Consider the following 19,933-nt stretch of genomic DNA (forward strand, 5'->3'; position numbering starts at 1 on the left):
TTCATTTTCATTGAGTTCTAGGAAGACTTTAATTTCTTTCTTTATTTCTTCCCTGACCCAGCTGTCATTTAGTAACAAGTTTTTCACTTTCCATGTGTGTGTAGGCTTTTTGCTATTTCTGTTGTTGTTGAGGTCCAGCTTTAGTCCATGTCGATCAGACAAGATAGAAGGGATTATTTCAATCTTCTAGTATCTATTGATGCTCGCTTTGTGACCAACTATATGGTCTATTTTGGAGAAGGTTCCACGAGGTGCTGAGAAGAAGGTAAATTATTTTGTGTTTGGGTGTCAGGTTCTGTAAATTTATGTTAGGTCCATTTGATTCATGACCTCTGTTAGAGACATTGTTTCTTTGTTTAATTTCTGTTTTGTTGACCTATCCTTTGTTGAGAGTGGGGTGTTGAAGTCTCCCACTATTAATGTGTGGGGATCTATATGTGGTTTAAATTTTATCAATGTTTTTTTTACAAATGTGGGTGCTCTTGTATTTGGGGCATAGATATTCAGGATTGAGATGTCTTCCTGGTGGAATTTTCCCTTGATGAGTATGAAGTGTCCTTCCCCATCTTTTTTTAGTAATTTTGGTTAAAAGTCTATTTTATCAGATATTAGAATGGCTACTCCTGCTTGCTTCTTGCATCCATTTGCTTGGAAAGCCGTCTTCCAACCTTTTACCCTCAGGTAATGTCTATCTTTGTGACTTAGGTGTGTTTCTTGTATGCAAAAGATTGCTGGGTTTTGTTTACACATCCATTCTGTTAGTCTGTGTCTTTTTATTGGAGAATTGAGTCCATTGATGTTGAGAGAGATTAATGACCAGTGGCTGTTAGATCCTTTTATTTTGATGTTGGCTGTGGTCATAACGTTGTGTGCTTTGTTGCTTTTTGTTTTACTGTAGTGAGGTTAATTATTTCCTGTGTTTTCTTGAAAGTAGGTAGTTTTCTTGGGTTGTATTTTCCCTTCTAGTGTCTTCTGTAACGCTGGATTTCTGTAGGTATTATTAAAATTTGTTTTTGTCATTGAATATCTTGTTCTCTCCATCTACGAGGACTGAGAATTTTGCTGGGTATAGTAGCCTATGCTGACATCTGTGTTCTCTTAGGGCCTGCATGATATCTGTCCAGGCCTTCTGGCTTTCATAGTCTCTGTTGAAATGTCAGGTGTGATTCTAATGGGTTTGCCATTATCTGTTACTTGGCCTTTTTCCCTTGCAGCTTTTAGTATTTTTTCTTTGTTCTGTATACTTATTGTTTTGATTATTATGTGGCGGGAGGATTTTCTTTTCTGGTCTAATTTTTTTGTGTGTTCTGTAGGCCTCTTGTATTCTTATTGGCCTCTCCTTTAAATTGGGCAAATTTTCTTCAATTATTTTGTTGAAAATGTTTTCTGGGCCTTGGAGCAGGGAATCTTCTTTTTCCTCTACACCTATTATTCTTAGGTTTTGTCTTTTTATGTTGTCTTGAATTTCTTGGATGGTCTTTGTCAGGAATTTTTTAGATTTATTATTTTCTTTGATGGATACATCAATTTCTTCCATTGTATCTTCCACACCTGAGATTCTTTCTTCCATCTCTTGTAGTCTGTTGGTTATGCTTGCCTTTGTAGTCCCTGTTTTCTTCCCTAAGTTCTTCCTCTCCATGATTTCCTCCATTTGTGTTTTCTTTAATTTTTTTAAATTCTATCTTCAGGACTTGAACATTTTTGTTGATTTCCTTCACCTGTCTGACTGTATTTCCCTGTTTTTCCTTCAATTCCTTCACCTATTTATTTTAACATTCCTCTACTTCTTTTATTTCTTTCAGTGACTTAATTATTTCCTCTCTGAAGGCCACAAACTGTTTGGGTGCATCTTCCTGTATATCTTTACAGATGGCCTTTATCTGTTTGACTTTATCTTCCTATTTTTTTATAGACGGCCACAATCTGTTTGACTTTATCTCCCTCTATTTCTTTACACATTTTATTGTTTCTTCCATTATCTTCTTCATAAATATAGATGTAAGGTCATCTTCATGAATTTCACTCATTTTAGGGTATCCAGGGTTACTTGCCCCTGGATAACTTGGTTCTGGAGATGGCATATTGCTTTGGCTTTTGTTGGTTGTGCTTTTATGCTGGCCTCTACCCATCTGGTTGTCTCAGGTATTGGCTGTTATTTTCTGGTGCCTGCTGGAATCCTGGGGTGGGAAGAATTCCCTTGGCAGGAAGATGGTTGATCCTGAAGGAGGACTCCTCAGTTTTTTGAATATGGTCACTGAATGGCTGGTGCTTCTTAAGGAATTGCCACAGCTCACCTCAGGTGTATAGATATCTGGGAAAACTGCAGTTGTTGGTAGTCAGGCAGGCTTTCCTCTCACCAAGAGAAGTCCTGCAGACTGCTGCTCTGCCACTAGGTTTCTTGCTCTGAATTTAGTGAGCTGTTGCTGCTGCTTTTATGCTGTGTTTGATGGGTGCCACCCTCTTGAAGAACCAGTTTAGGTAGGGAGACAGGTTATGCTTGGAGTAGCGTCTGGCGTCTGAGACCTCTGTAGGTCTGAGGTTGGAGTTCTGTGCCCAGTACCCAAGTGGTAATCAGTGGGAGGTGAGATCCACACACAAATGTGTGGCAGAAGGCTAGAGCCCGGAGCCTGCGGGAACCCAAGAACTCTTCGAGGGATTAGCTTGGTGTCTTGGGGTCAGACCTAATGTTTCCCCCACTGTAGAGATTCCTCCCAACAGGGAGACCCAGTCTGGTGTTTTAGAGTCCACAGTTCACTCTGGGATGGTGAGTAGAGCATGCAGGCCCTGGCGAGTGGCTCTGCGCTTGGGATAGGGCACCTGCAGGAACCTGAGAACTTTTCATGATGATGGTGGCAGGGGAGGGTTCGGCTGGGTGCTCTGAGGTTGGACCTGATGTTTTCTTCACCATGGGGTTTCCTCCCAACAAGGAAACCCAGAATCAGTTGTTTGGGACCCGCAGTTCTTTCTGGGATGGTGAGTTGAGTGCGCAGGCATTTAGCTCTGGGCTGGAGGCTGAGTGTCTTCAGGAACCCAGAAGCTTTTCCAGGGACTGTCTGGGTGAGCTGAGGTCGGTTGGTCCCAATTGCTTCCTTCACCATGTGGTTTTCTCTATACTTGAAAACCCAGTCTTGGGCTGGAGAGATGGCTTAGTTGTTAAGAGCACTGTCTGCTCTTCCAAAGGACCTGGGTTCAACTCCCAGCACCCACATGGCAGCTCACAACTGTCTGTAACTGCAGTTCTGACACCTTCATACCAATGCACAAAGAATAAAATTAAAAAAAAAAAAAGAAAACCCAGTCTCTGGTGTTGTGAGGCCTACAGTTCATATTGGGATGGTGATTACACAGAGATCAGTACACGGGCATGTGGCAACTGACAGCCTGCAGGGACAGGAACTCTTCTAGGGTTTAGCTATGTGACCTAATAATGGACCTGATTGCTTCCCACACTGTAGGGTTTCCTTTCACCTGGGAAACACAATCACTGGTGTTTTAGGACCCAGAGTTCAGTCTGTCCGTCACTGTGCAGTCACTGCTGTCCTACTCTTCAGACACAATGTCCTCTCGGTGCAGCCATTTTGGATTCCCCCTGTCGTCTATATATTTATGTATAGTATTTGCATTTATGTTTATAAGAATGTTTTGATTGTTTAGATGTTTCATTTGCTCTTTCAGCAATATTTTATGCTTTAAGCATTAAGATCTTACAGATATTTAAGCAGATTTTTAAATTTTTAATTTTGACAGGTTATACCTTTTTTTTATAGAGAAATAAAAGAACAAGAGTCAAAATTCAAAATGAGGGACTGTCATAGGTTTAAAATACTCTCTGCAGCTAATATCCAGTGCCAAAGGGGGAATCAGTTTTCTCCAAAAATAGGGGAGCAACTGACAATATCAATGACACCCCATAGAGGCTGCATGCCCAAGAGTAGTTGACCAGCACAAATTAAAGCCATGCTGTTTTGTGTATTTTTTCCCATTTCATTTTGTTTTGTTTTGGCAGTTTTCTTTCTCTTATTAGTCTCTTTCATGTTTGTTTTGGTTTTCATTGTTGTGGTTTTGTGGGATGTTTTTGTGTGTCTTGTTTTTTGGAGTCTTGTTTTGAGTTTATTTTGAAAGAGACAAAAAGGACATAAAATTTGATGGGTAGGAAGGTGGCAAAAATCTGTGAGGAGTTGGGTAAAAAAATCTCAATAAAAATAGCAAATAAGTTGATTTTAAAAAAGAAGGAGCATGCTATACTTTGCAGGGTCGGGGTAGAGGCATAGATGGATGCTTAATTCAAATAAACCATCCTGTCTTAATCACTGGTCTTTTGCTGTGAAGAGACACCATGAACATGACAACTCTTATAAAGGAAATCTTTTAATTTGCACTTGCTTATAGTTTCAAGGACTTAGTCCATTATTAGCATGGCAGCACGCAGGCAGACATGGAACTGGAACGTTCTACATCTGGATCAGCAGGCAGCAGGAAGAGAGAGACACTGTGTTTGGCTTGGGTTTCTGAAACCCCAAAGCTTATCCCACCCCCAGTGACACATTTCTTCTGACAAGGCCACCCCCACTCCAACAAGGCCATAATCCTTTCAAATAGTGCCGCTCCCTATGTCCCTATGGAAGCCATTTTCTTTAAACCACCACACTTCTCTACAAAAGGATCAAGAGGACCTGCCTTCTTCCTTTTCTGTATGGAGAAATACAAGAATGAAACATTACTACAGCCTCAAGGTCATTGTTTAGAGCCATTGTTCTCCACCTGTAGGTCACAATCCCTTTGGGATTGAATGACCTTTTCACAGGGATCACCTAAGACCATCAGAAAACAATGCTATTTACATTATGATTCATAGCAGTAGGAAAATTACAGTCATGAACTAACAATAAAAATAATGTTATGGTTGGGAGGGGCACCACAACATAAGGAATGGTATCAAAGTGTTACAGTATTAGGAAGACTGAAAGCCACTGATCTAGAGAAAAAACTCATTCACAATAAATTTTCTCAATGAGAATGTCAAAACTGAACCTAAGTTCTTTGAAATGCTACTGATATTTCTGCCCATTGGTCAAAATCTTGAACTATTCTGAAGCTAAAAAACAAAATAAAATAAAAGCTGACTACCTTCCACTAAACGTTCCATAACTAGCTGGAGAGAGTCTCTAGGGCTTTAGAGGAAGGATGAAATTACCTTCTCAGTGAGGTTCTTTCCATTCAAATGTCCCTAAGGGTTTGGGGCCTGCTCATTCTGGACCACCTTCTTCCTTGTGTGCACCAGTGCTATAGGGCCTGAGTGATGGTTCAGTGGGTGTGTCAGATACTGTTCTGTTATTATGAAGAGATCCCATGATCAAGGCAACTAACATGAAGGAAAGCATTTTAATTGAGGCTTGCTTACAGTTTCAGAAGTTAGTACATTTTCATCAAGGTGGGAATGATAGAGAAGTAGCTAAGAACTACATCCTGATCTTCAAGCAGAGAGAGAAAGAAAGAGAGAGAGAGAGGAGAGACAAAGACAGAAAGAGAGAGAGAGAGAGAAAGAAAGAAAGAAAGAAAGAAAGAAAGAAAGAAAGAAAGAAAGAAAGAATGGGCCTAGTATGGGTTTTTGAAACTTCAAAGCCCACCCCAGTGACACACTTCCTCCAACAAGGCCTCACTTACTTCAATAAGGCTATACCTCCTAATTTTTCTAATCCTTTCAAATAGTTCCACTCCCTGGTGGCCAGGAATTCAAATATATGAGCCTATAGGATCTGTTCTTATTCAAACTGCCACAGTGGGTAAATATACTACTGCAAAACCTGGTAACCTAAGTTACACAACTGATACCTTCACTTGCATAACATGGCACAACCTCCCTCCCGCGGCCAACATACGTACATATATACATAAGAGAAACGAGTGCCAAAGGGCAGGACTTGGAAGGTAGAGATGCACTTATGTGGGTTAAAAGTCACTATTTGCAAGCCAGACATGGTGGTTTGCACCTTTAACCCCAGCACTCAGGAGACAGTGGCAGGAAGATCTCTTGAGTTCAAGGCCAGCTTAATCTACAGATCGAGTTCCAGGATAGCCAGGGCTGCAGAGAGAGAGAGAGAGAGAGAGAGAGAGAGAGAGAGACCCTGTCTTGAAGCAAAAAGAAAAGAAAGAAAAGTTAGCATTTGTAGCACACCTGACTGTGCTTCAGACCCCTCTATTTCCAACACGTCTGCCTACACTGGCCCGGGGCCAGTAAGAAGAGGCTCGTTGTTGGAAAGGTATATCTTCAGCAGTCATCTCCTAGAGGCAGTCCTATAAGATCAAAGGTTTGGGCTGGGCAGCACACTTTAATCCTAGAACTCGGGGGCAGATGGATTTCTGTGAGTTCAAGGTCAGACTGATCTACCTAGTGAGTTCCAAGACATCCATGACTAGAGTAAGACCCTGTATAAACAAAAAAAGAAAATTATTGCAGAGTCAGTCAGCTTCAGAATTTCCACAGTACAGAGGGTCTCAAGGAAACATCTCTGCCAACATATAGGCAACACACCACTTGTCCGCAGGTGGTGTCTATGTAGACCACAGAACTTCAGGAGTATTGCGTTAGAATGTAATGACCGCAGGTGTGAGGGCTCTCTGGTAGCTGTAAAATGTGGCTAGGCCACCATCGGCCATCTTGCAGGCCCCACCACTTGTCACAAGACTGTTCTCTGACCTCAGAGGTTAGTGAATATGACACAATTTGCATGAAGGAAATCTAGGCTTCTTAGAAACTGTCGAATGAGAACTTTTATAGTCTTAGCTGGCAAACCTAGCGGGGGTGCCTTGTCCATATATGTTCATCGGTCTTGCTCTATCTGCTCAGACACTAAAGTCAGCTTAATTTCTTGGTCACTCCAGGAAGTGGCTTAAAATTCCATCAGCCAGACAACATAGCATGCTCAAATGCTTCCAGCCTCCTCAGTGAGACCACCTCAAAACCCATACTGATGGGAAGGCCCCCTCAAGCTTGTCCTCCCCTGGAGACTCTTTAGGGCTATAAAGTGGCTGCTATGCAGATTATTGACCTTGTATACTACCCCACAGACATTGGCACCAATTTCAACCACTGACTCATATTAAGAATTAATCATTTTCAGATGAAAGAGATATCTTGATGACAAACCAAGAGGGGAAGGGGCAGCTATTTATTGGAGCCTAGGAACTGGTTTTTGCGGTACCATATACCCAGGCTCAGTCCCATATGGCTAGATGTCATGGGCAAGACCATGGACACAGGCTACAGACTCCCTCACCTCCTTGGTTCTGCAGATTTAAGTCTAAGTATTTCATAGTTTTTTAATGATGTTATCCATTATATTATTTCAATTTACACATTCATCACGATAATACTCTATTTTGACCTCATATTGTGAAATTGTGGTAACCTAATTTAATTGTTTTCATAGCTAGCTTTTTGACAGATTCTTTTGTATTTTCTACTCAAATAGTCATTTCATTTGTTCTTAAAGACTTTTTTAATTCTTCCTTTTTTAATTTTCAGACTTTCTTTTTTTTTTCCTTGCCTTTTACCACTAGCTAGGACAATGTCAAAATAGAAATTATCAGAACAAATATGCTTTCATTATTCTTTACATCTTTAATCATTTGACAGTTTCATACATATTTATAATGAATTTTAGTTATTTTACTCCCAATTTCCTGTTCTCATCAACACTCACCCTTTGAAATCTCCTGCTGGAACCCTTCTCAAAAAATCCTCCTCCTGAGGACAAGGAAGCCAGACCTGATAAGACCTAATAGGCTTGGGTCAGAGGGAAGGGAAGGGGAGGAGGACCTCCCTATCTGTAATTAATGAGAAAGTAAATTAATTTTTAAAATCCTCCTCCTTTTCTTTTTGCACATGAACCACTGAGTTTAATTCATTTCTTGCCCAAACATGGGTGGGAGTTTACTGGAGCAAAAACATCTTGTCATTGGCTATCTCACTGGGGAAAAATGACATACTGCCCTACTCTCTTGAGAGTTGGGAATGATGTTCATCTTTTACCCCTGTCCAAATTGATGAGCCAAGTTTTTACCCAAAGAGCCATGGTGCTATATTCAAGTCAAACAACAGTCTAGACCTGCCATGGGTCTGGAATAATGCTGGGATTCCCCCTCAAGAGGCCCTAGATGTGTACCACAAGGAGGAGGTGAAAACTTTTGCCTTTCAGTCAAAACTTGTTCAATCCATATCCCTCATCATCAGTACATTCTATTCCAATAAGGAAATGTTCCTTCAGGAATTGATCTCTAATGTTTCTGATGTCTTGGACAAGAATTGGTATGATAGCCTAACAGACTCGTCCAAGTTTGGACAGGGGTAAAAAGCTGAAAGCTGACACCATCTCCAAGCCTCAGGAATGCACTCTGACTTCAGTGGAGACAGGGCTTGGCATGACCAAGCCTGACCTCATGCATAATTTGGAAACCACTGCTCGGTCAGGCACAGGAACTTTCATGGAAGCTGGTGCAAACATCTCTAGGATTCAGCAGTTTGGTGTTTGTCTTAGTTAGGGTTTCTATTGCTGTGACAAAACATCATGACCAAAATCAACTTAGAGAGTAAATGGTTTATTTCATTTTACAGCTTATCATCCAGCATTCAGAAAATTCAGGACAGGAACCCATTGACTGTGGTGCTGCCATGTGTAGGTAGTCTTGGTGTGTATAAGAAAGCGAGTATTGCAAATCACGAGGAGCAAGCCAATTGGCAGAATTATTCCATGGCTTCTGTTATCAATTCTTGCCTCTAGGTTTCTCCTCTAAGTTCCTGTCCATATCAGTCACTAATTCTAAAAATGCCCAACAGGAGTTTGATGTGGTGGTGCACACCTTTAATTCCAGCCCTTGGGAGGCAGAGGCAGGTAAGTGAGTTCAAGGTCAGCCTTGTCAACGTAGTGAATTCCAGGACAGCCAGAGCTACATAAAAAGACCCTGCTTCAGAAAACAAGCAAGCAAGTCCACAGGCATGCCTCCAGGCCGATCTTATGGAGTGATGGAGTATCAATTGTGGTTCCCTCTTTTTAGATAAGTCTAGCTTTTGTCAAGTTGACACAAAAGGAGAGAGTATTGGATTCCATTAGGCCTCTTTTGTGGCAGAGAAAGTTGTGATCACAAAGCACAATGATGATGAATGCTATGCCTGTAAGTCTTTTGCTGATGGATCTTTCACTGTACAAGCATATCAGGATGAGTCTTTTGACCAGAGTATCATATTGATACTTCACCCCAAAAGAAAACCAGATGGAATACTTAGAGGAGAGGAGGATCAATGAAATGGTTAAGAAGCACTCACAGTTCATGGGCTAAGAAAGGATAGAAGTAAATCAGTGATAATGAGGCAAAGGAAGAAAAAGAAGAGGACAATAAGAATGATGAGGAAAATCCTAAGACTGACGATGTAAGATCAAATAAGGAGGATGTTACTGAAAATAAGAAAAAGAAAATTAAGGAGAAATACACTGGTCAGAAGGAATTGCACCAGACCAAGCCCATTTGGACCAGAAACCCTGATGGTGAATTCTGTAAGAGCTTCACCAGTGACTGAGAAGAGCACTTGACAGGCAAGCACTTCTCTGTAGAAGGTCAATTGGAATTCATGGCACTGTGCATCATCTCTTGGCAAGTTCCTGTTGTCCTTTTTCAGAATAAGAAGAACATCAAGATCTGTGTCCAACATATGTTCATCATGGATAGCTGTGATGAATTAATAATACCAGACTCTCTCTCAACTTTATCTATGATGTGATTGGCTCCAAGGATGAACATTCCCCCAAGAAATGCTACAGCAGAGCAAAACCTTGAAAGTCATCCACAAAAAAACATTGTAAAGAAAGGACTTGAGATCATATCTAGGTTGGCAGAAGATAAAAATAACTACAAGAAATTCTGTGAGGAATTCTGTGAGTACCTCAAGCTTGGAACCCACACAGATTCCAGTAACTGGTAGTGATGCCTCTCTGAGCTACTGAGCTACCACACCTCTCACTCTGGAGGTGAGATAACTTTTATGTCCGAATATATATGAAGGAGACATGGAAATCTATTTACTGTATCACTAGTGAAAGCAAAGTTTGGGTAGCCAGTTCTGCTTTCATGGAGTGTGGGAAGAAGTGGGGCTTTGAGATGGTATTTATAACTAAGCCTGTTTACAGGTGCTGCGGGCAGCAGATCAAGTTGTATGGGGAAAAGCTTAGCATCTGTGACCGAGGAGGGCAGGGAGCTGCCAAAGGATGAGAAGGAATGTGGAGGAGAACAAGGGAACGTTTGAGACTCTCTGAAAACTCATGAAGATATTGGATAAGAAAATTGAGAGGGTGACAATCTCCAATGAGCTTGTCTCTATATTATGCTACATCGTTAAAAGCACTTATGGATGGACAGCCATCATCAAGCATATGACGAAGGCCCATGCACTCCCAAACAACTCTACAATGGACTTACATGATGGCCAAAAAAGCACACAGAGACCCACCCAGATCACCCCATTATGGAGAAGGCTGAGGCAGACAAAATGGCAAGGGTGTTAGAACCCAGTGGTGCTACTGTTTCAAACCACTTTCCTCTCCCCTGATTTCTCCCTTGAGAACCCCCAGACCCACTTCGAGCTACATCTACTCCATGATTATACTAGGCCTGGACACTGATGAAAATCAAAGTGATCGTAGAGACGATGAGCAGCACCAAGCCCACCGCTTTTGCAAGATGAAGAAGCTATTGTTTCCTATGGAAGTAGAGTTCCCACTGGAAAGCCTATGCCCTTGGTGTATTTTTCTCTTTGGCTCTCCAGCAGCCTGGACTGACTCGACCCACTTGGTTCTCCATTGCTGCCTACAGGTTTTTTTCATCTCTCCTGTCCTTAGTGTCTTAAACCCGAACAGTCTCTTCCTCCTTCACCAAATAGCAGGGCTGGGTATTATGCATTATATTTTGTTCATTTGTTTTATTTTGTCCTAAAATGAAAAGTATACAAAATAAAGGGAATGCAGTCTTTAAAAAAAAATAACATCCCCATCACCTAACAACCATTAACTATCAATAGGGAGGGATGGGGCCTCATGGGTCCCTCCCCAATCCATGAAATGCTGACAAGCTTAATCTTGTACAAGTCTTGCTCCTATAAGCACAGCTATAGTAAACTCATGAGTGCAACAGCTATTTTATTTCCAGAGGATGCCTATCCTCTGGCTTACATTCTTTCAACTTCCTCATCCATGATTTTCCATGAACTTTGCAGGAGGAGATATAGCTATCCTGTTTAAGGCCAAGCATCCCACCATCACTTATTCTTTGTACATTGGCCAGTTGTAAGTTTTTACATTAATGACCACCCACTGTTTACATTGTTCTTGTTCCAAAATGACAAGCTTAGCCTTTCATCACTCAGAGCAGCTATAAATTATTTCATTGTATGTTGGGTTTTGTGTGTTGGTAGGTGTATGGATGTGAACATACATATGTACACATGTATGTGGAAGCCAGAGACAAACTCAGGGGCTATTTTCAGGCACCATCCATTAATTTTTAAGCCAGGGCCTCACTGGCCTGGAATTCATGAAGTAGTCTACGTTGGCTAACCAGAAAGCTTCAGAAATCTGCATATTTTCATCTCTTCAGCATTGGAATTACAAATTCTACATGATACCTGGCTCTTTATGTGGATGCTGAGGATAGAACTCACGTCTTCATGCTTGTCAAGTAAACACTATATCCCTAACCCTATCTTTTTTACTTTCTGAATAACATCTTTTGATGTACAGAAGTCTTGTTTGTTTGTTTGTTTGTTTGTTTCAGACCAGAGAGATGGTTCAGTAGCTAAAAAGGCCAGCCACCAAGCTTGAGAACCTGACTTTGATTCCTAGGACCCACCTGGTAGAAAGAAAGAACTAATCCCGGATGTTATCTTGTGTTCTCCGAGCATGTGTCATGGCATACGCATACCTATGCTAATATGCACACAAATAGCTATCCTTTAAACTTTTCAATTTTCACAAAGTCCAATTTCTCAGTTTCATTCTTTGGGTACTTGTGTTTTTAATATCATATCTGAGAGACTCATTCTGAAGTCAAGGTCACGTATGTTTTCTCCTATGTTTCTTTGTAAGAGTTTATAGTTTTAGCTCTTAGATTTCCATCTTCAATTCATTTTGGGTTACTTTTTGTCTTTGTTGTGATTTATTGAGGCTAAATTAATGTATTTGTGCTAGGACATCTAGTTTTCCATGAACTATTTTTTTAAATAGACAGTTCTTCACCTTTCTGAACAATCTTGGCAATCTTAATAAATGACAACTAATCATAGATGGATAAGTAAAGCACCTCTTATGTGATAAAACTTACCTTTAGTTGATGTGGTACAAATTCTATACCCAGAAGATATTTTGTTGAAATATATAGATACACAAGCCTAACTAGTTTCTTAATTAATGACTTTTTGCTTCCATTAGGAGTATCTTTCTTTAACAAATACTTTAAATGTGACAAAAAATTTAAAATAAGTTGTCTCTATTTTTGATCCTTCCTAAAGGGTTTGTATAAATTTCATGCTGCAAATTTTTAAGCGCTCTCTAAATCATTCTATTTTGGTACAAACTATAATTTTATCCAATTAAAAATAGGAAATTCATCAAAAGATTCTTCAAAGTTAAGATATTCCGACATTCAACCATAGAATTGCAAAATTAAATCGTATAAATCATTTGAACTAAAATCATATATTTTAGTTTCCCTGTTGCTTTGAAGAAATAAGTTTTAATTATTCCCTTTTTATAAGTTTTATTTGCAATTATTTCACTTTTTAAAAATCTTTAAATGAGCATTCAATGAATACTTTAATTAAAATTTCCAAATGCTTTTGATAAATAAAAAAAGTTAGACAACTTAAAAAAAAAAAACTGGCTAGTTTTATGTCAAGTTGACCTGAACTGGAGTCATCAGAGAGCTGTAGGGCGTTTCCTCAATTAGTGAGCAATGAGGGAGGCCCCAACACATTGTGGGTGGTGCTATCTCTGGGCTAGTAGTCCTGGATTCTATAAGAAAGCAGGCTGAGCGAGCCATGAAGAAGGAGCCAGTAAGTAAGTAGCACCCTTCCATAGCCTCTACATCAGCTCCTGCCTCTGGTTCCAGACCTGCTTGAATTCTTGTCCTGACTTCCTTCAATAATGAACAGCAATATGGAAGTGTAAGCCAAATAACCCCTTTCTTTCCCAATTTGCTTTTTGGTCATGGTGTTTCATCATAGCAATGGTAATCCTGACGAAGGAGTGCCAATGTAGGTTGCATAAAGTGATTAATGAAGTAGTTCTTTAAGTCTCAAGAATTTGATGATGCATACACTGGCGTGTTAAATATTTTATTAGCTACAACACTTTTTGCATACAAAGTATTTTGATCATGTTTTCCCCTTCTCTAGCTCCTCTCTGATCTTCCCCTCCTCTCTACCCACCCAACTTCACGCCTTCTTCTCTCCTCTCTCTCTGTCTCTCAAAAAAAAAAAAATCACAAAAAAGAAAATTAAACCAAACAAAAATAAAGACCTTTATTTAGCATTAGTTTTCTGTTTGGTTTTTGTTTCACCGAGCTGGCTTGGAATTTGCCGCCCTTCTGCATCAGCGGGAAATTCACTGGAATCCGCTACTACACTGATTTCAACATCAATTTTGTCATAAAAATTGCATTCAAGTTACACTGACGTTGTGTAATTAAAGACGCTTGTAATTTTTGACAATGACAACTACAACTACTGTGTTGATTCTGTAGGTTGTTTTGTTTTGTTTAGTTAACCATGAATTGTGTGTCTTCCTTGACTAATACCAAATATAGCTCAGTTCTACAGACCTCTCAGTGTTACTAAGAGCATTGTGCTAGTTCTGATGCTGTGCTATACCAAAAGTTACAGTTTTAACTCTTACCCCCTCCCCAGTAAGTCATTTTATCTCCAAATACTGAAGTTTTAAAGATGAATTTACTATAGCATGGCAGATGTTATACTTTTAACAGCATGAACCTCTGAAAGATGTATTTAAATCCATGAACTGGTTGAAAATATCAAACTATATTTGGAACAAACTGATATTCAAAGCATCTGATAACACTAATATAAAATTGGCATCAGGTAACTGTGAGTCTCCTTACCTTGTGATGGATCCAACCCATCAGCAGGTACTGCTTCAGTTTTTATACAAGGACAAGAAAACCCTGGAATACACTTCAGGTATAAGAGCAAAGTGAAAATAAACATTGTGTAAAGTCATATGTAAATATCTTTAAGATATGGGCAATGAGTACCTTGTCTGAGATCATTCTGGATCACAGACACCCCTAAAAGGGTAAAAGCATTTAAAAACACGTGGGCAGCTCTGCTACTCAGAACCCAAGCCTCAGTGATGATGGACTGTGAACCAACACCCTGAAGATCTACACTCAATGATTAATACCTTGGGCTGGAAAGATAGCTCTGTTAGTAGAGTGCTTAAGTACCTTGTATGAAACTCCAGGTCCACTCCTGGCATCAAATAAATGAGGCATGGTGGCCCATACCTTATTTTCAGGACATTGGAAGTAGAGGCAATATTAAGTGGCCAGGCATGGTGGCTTTTGCCTTTAATCCCACCACTCGGGATGCAGAGGTAGGGGAATCTGTGAGTTCGAGGCCAGCCTCACCTACAAAGGGAGTTCAGGACAACCAGAGCTATGCAGAGAAAGGACTACACAGAGAAACTGTCTCAGAAAAAGAAAGAGTTCAAAGACAGTGAGTTTGAGTTCAATCTTAAACTCATGACATTGTCTAAAAAAAAGATGAATATTTTCTTAAAATTTTTCCTAATATCCTAAGAAAGAAAACGTAACCATACTCAACACTAATAGCAAATCAGAAACAGAAATGATTTTAGAAGACAGGAAATAAGCAACAGAGAGATTTCTAAAAGACAAAAGGCAAGTTAACTGGTGAGATGCCCACAGATAGCAAGCATGCAACAGATGTGTATAAAAGCAAGGATTGTTTTCTATTACCGATGAACATACTCCTTTTCTTTTTGTTCAACTCCTGGGTTCTAGAAGAACAAATAATTTCCAATGCATTTACGAAATTTAACATAATAAGGAATTCAAATTACTCTTAAATTTATGTTTATGCATACATATATTTATTAGTACATGTTTATGCATACATATATACAATCTGGCTATGAAACAGATGAATTAGATCTGGTAGGCATTGAATCTTAAAATTGTTACTAAAAAAAATTATGACTAATTCTCCTTTTCTAAACTTTTTGTTTTCTGTGGTTCTCTTCTTTTTTCCTTTCATCCTCCTGCAGCCCAGAAGTTGGTCCTGAACTCACACTCCAGCCTCCAAATATTTTTTTAATTAAATTTTTATTTTTTATGTTAGTTACAGATAATTTACGTTGTATCCCAGCTGTAGCTCTCTCCCTCATTCCCTCCCAATCCTACCCTCCCTCACTCATCTCCTCCCTGCCCCCCTCTAAGTCCACTGATGGGGGAGATCCTCCTCCCCTTCCATCTGATCCTAGCTTATCAGGTCTCTTCAGGACTGCCTGCAATGCCCTTCTCTGTGGTCTAGGAAGGCTGCTCCTCCCTTAGGGGGTGGGGGTCGAAGAGCCAGCCACTGAGTTCATGTCAGAGACAGTCCCTGCTCCCCTAACTAGGGAACGCACTTGGATACTGAGCTGCCATGGGCTACATGTGAGCAGGGGTTCTAGGTTATATCCATGCATGGTCCTTGGTTGGAGTATCAGTTTCATAGAAGATCTCTGTACCCAGATATATTTGGTCCTTGTGGAGCTCCTGTCCTCTCCAGGTCATACTACCTCCGCCTTCTAGAATATGAATCCCTGCATACTGCCCAAGGTTTGGTTATGAGTCTTACCATCTGCTTTAATACACTGCTACATAGAGTCTTTCAGAGGCCCTCTGTGGTAGGCTCCTGTCCTGTGACTTGTTTTCTTCTACTTCCAATGTCCATCTCATTTGTCTTTCTAAAGTGAAGATTGGTCATCTTACCTCGGGTTCTCTTTCTTGTTTATCTTCTTTAGGTGTACAGATTTTAGTATATTAATCCTATCTTATAGGTCCAGTATCCACTTATAAGTGAGAATATACTGCCTGTGTCGTTCTGCTTCTGGGATACCTCACTTAGCATGGTCTTTTCTAGATCCCACCATTTGCCTGCAAATTTCATGATTTCCTTGTTTTTAATTGCTGAGTAGTATTCCATTGTGTAAAAGTAGCACAATTTCTGTATCCATTCCTCAGTTGAGGGACATCTGGGTTGTTTCCTGGTTCTGGCTATTATGAATAAAACTGCTATGAACATGGTTGAGCAAATGTCCTTGTTCTACACTTGAGCATATTTTGGATATATGCCTAGGAGTGGTATAGCTGGATCTTGAGGAAGCACTATTCCTAATTGTCTGAGAAAGCACCAGATTGATTTCCATAGTGGTTGTACAAGTTTACATTCCCACCAGCAATGGAGGAGGGTTCCCCTTTCTCCACATCCTCTCTAGCAAGTGTTCTCACTTGAGTTTTTGACCTTAGCCATTCTGATGGATGTAAGGTGAAATCTCAAGGTCGTTTTGATTTACATTTTTTGATGGCTAAGGAACTGAGCATTTCTTTAAGTGTTTCTCTGCCATTCTATATTCCTCTACAGAGAATTTTCTGTTTAGCTCTGTACCCCCCTTTTTAATTGGATTACTTGGTTTGTTGCTGTTTTATTTCTTGAGTTATTTATATATTCTGTATATTAGCCCATTGTCGGATATAGGGTTGGCGGAGATCCTTTCCCAGTCTGTAGGCTGTTGTTTTGTTCTGATGACAGTTTCTTTTGCTTTACAGATGTTATTCAGTTTCATGAGGTCCCATTGTTTGATTGTTGCTCTTAGAGCCTGTGCTGTTGGTGTTGTGTTCAGGAAGTTGTCTCCTGTGCCAATGAGTTCTACAGCCTCCAAATCTTGAATTTGGAGGATTACAGGTATGTGCCACCATGCTCAACAATTTTATGCCTTCCTTCCCCCTCTCTGTTTCTTTTTTTTCTTCCTTCCTTCCTGTCTTGTTCTACTTTTTTTTTTCTCTTTATCTATGGGTAGGGCATCCCAGTTCTCTGTGTCTCACACTCTGGCCCCTTTTCTGTTATTTTTTCCCCTGAGCCTTAGGTGTAGGGGTTGCATTGTAGATGTATCAATTAGAGTTAGGCACCCCATGGTCATTTATTCACTGCATTTTGACCAGTTGTGGATCTCTGTTGCAAAAAGTAGAGTCTTTGATGAGGAGAGCTACACTTCTCTGGAGCGTAAGGATAGTGTTTAGAATACAGTTATAAATTATATTGCTTTGGAGACATGGCAGTAATGGGTTCTCCTCTAGGGTCTACGACTTCTTCAACCACAAGTAGTTACTGAGAAGGCCTTGAGTTTGATCTGACAGCTATGGGTTACTCCTAGGGTAAAAGTGCCACTGCTGCTCCCCTGGCAATATCTCCTCTTGGATGGTCGTTGTTGGGGTAGCATTTAGAGTTGGATACTACTTACTGCTTTTCTCGCCTGGCAGCTTGCACCGCACCTTCTGATACTATGAGAGCATGTTCTCAGGGAGGAAGCTGCCAAGTCAGTTTCACCTCAGTTCCTCCAGGTCCTGTGTCTGAAATCTTTAGTGTCTTCAGCAATAAGGGCTTTTCCTCCTTACCCAGCTAAAAAAGTTTTTTTTCCCCTATTACATAACATCTGTGTCCTAGCATTTCCCTCTGTAAAATCTCTCTCCCCACATATTCCCTGTCTATGCATTTTGTCTATATGTCCTATACATCTAATCTATGATGTTCTGTTACACCAAGGGACAGCTTACACGACCTTTCCATATGACTCTGGCTGTGTGACAAGAACCACATGAAAGGCAGCAAGGGCAGTGGCAGTTGAGAGTACTAACAATTCAAGAAACTGGTTTTCCATGTCTGGCACTGAGGGTTTTGTTAGACAGTCGATAGCTCCTGAAGAGTACATCAACAAGTGAAGTGTGACTCCATTTAAATACATATGCAGCATATTTTAAGTAAACATTAGATAGTGTTTCCCCATGACTTTTGAAGCATCCTGAGTGTTATTTCTTCCTCCTACCCCCTTCTCCCTATCTTCTGTCTTTTCTTCTCAGTTAGGGGGGTAAAGTTTTTCCATTTTTTTTCCTCTTCATAGCACCTGTCTTACTATTTCCCTCTAGAACACCTTCTCCCTCACAGCACAGTCACTGTCTAATTATTCTAGTTTCTGAAGTTACTCCAGGTTATTATAGTCACATCTAAAGACCCAGAGCTGGAATCTATAAAGCAAAGAGAATGTGCAGAACACGTCTGGGTCTGGGTTATCTCATTCAGTGCCATAGCTTCTACACCCATCAATTTAACTTTAAATTTTGCCATTTAATTTTTTTCAGTGTAAATTAATTCCGTTATGTACAGTGACACGTTTTCATTATCCATTCATCAGTAAAAGGACATTTAGCTATGAAGTCCACTTTATAGCTATTGGGAATACAGTAGCAAGGAACATGCCTTAGGCCTCTTAAGCAACTGGGATCACAGGCAGTACCAATACAGTTCATAAAGATCTTGAATACAAAAATAAAATTAATACTTTTAATGAAATGAAAGGAAAACTTTGTCTTTTGTTGGGTTGAATATTGCAGACTAAATGCAAGGCCTCAATTCATTCTGAGCACATTGCTCTACCATTGAGCTACACATTCAGCAACATGAATTTTATGGAATAAATACATAGTAATTCATGAGTCACGTATTACTTTATAGACTTTGCCAAGCTATCCAGTCACTCAGACATATTTAAGTTCAGTCATCTTTGAGTTTTTGCCAATTCCACATAAAAACCATAGCAACATCCATTTTTGCCATAATGAAGGTATTTTTGTTCAGGTAGGAGCACAGACATATTTTGTTTAACAGCCTGCTCTCTTGATTCATAACTCGTAAATATTTAAACCTAATGGAATACGGGCTTTTATTTGTCCTGCTGCCCTAAGCTCACAAATACCAGGGTTAGCCAGAACATACCATCTGCAGATGTGTATGGCAAATCACCTTCTCCAAGCAGGCCTTGTACAGTAACAAGTGCATTTTGAAGTAGATAACAGTATTTTTTTCAGCATATTCATGTCTTCTTTTTTATATGTGGTTACTGACACCTGTATTGCCTATGGGGTGAGTAAGAAATGTCTATAAATGATTTCTGCAAGTTAGAAACTTGACATCAATGTTCTTTGGAGGTAAAAACTCAGTGTTTAATTTTTTAGTGCCTATTCCCATGGGCTCACTGATGCTCAAAATGTTTATTGAAGAAACAAAAATAATAAGCATTAGCTAACAATATGATAACTAATGGATGTAGGCTTATGCTATACAATAAATGACAAAACCTTTGTAAAATAAAGCGTTAAGACGCCCTTTCTACCTTCTGCAGCAGCATAGCTCAGCTTTCATTTCCTGCATATACTTCATATACATCTAATTTATGATGTCCCACATTTCCCACTGATAAGCCAAGAGGCGGCTTATATTGCTTTGCATATGACTCTGGCTGAGATAAAAGCCACAGTAACTGAGTTGTACACAAAGAAGCTTGTGAGGATAATTGCTTCAAATATTTCTTTCAATGGTGCCTGAGATCAGAACACAGCTCCTACAGTTGTGAACGTTGGAGGCACTTAGTTTGATCTAAAAGTAGTTTGAATGGTCTTCTTCATTGTGGGGTAGTTTTAACTATCAGGCAACTAGAAAGTCAGTTAAAAGAAACAAGGAGCTGACTTTATTCCAGATTTAGTTGCAAGATGAAATAAGGCTTGATGAATCTTTATCTCAATATTAGATGATTCTCTG

The 19,933-nt window shown here is 39.9% G+C and overlaps 2 pseudogenes; one reads left to right on the top strand and one right to left on the bottom strand.

The window, feature by feature from the left end:
* Positions 1-6,459: 6,459 nt before the first annotated feature.
* LOC129683122 (cyclin-dependent kinase 4-like) lies at positions 6,460-7,314 on the bottom strand (annotated as a pseudogene).
* Positions 7,315-7,980: 666 nt separating this feature from the next.
* Positions 7,981-13,717, top strand: LOC129683123 (heat shock protein HSP 90-beta-like; annotated as a pseudogene).
* Positions 13,718-19,933: the final 6,216 nt, after the last annotated feature.

Source organism: Psammomys obesus, unplaced genomic scaffold (genome assembly GCF_907164565.1).
Source record: "Psammomys obesus unplaced genomic scaffold, mPsaObe1.curated_primary_1811, whole genome shotgun sequence".
Classification (NCBI taxonomy): domain Eukaryota; kingdom Metazoa; phylum Chordata; class Mammalia; order Rodentia; family Muridae; genus Psammomys; species Psammomys obesus.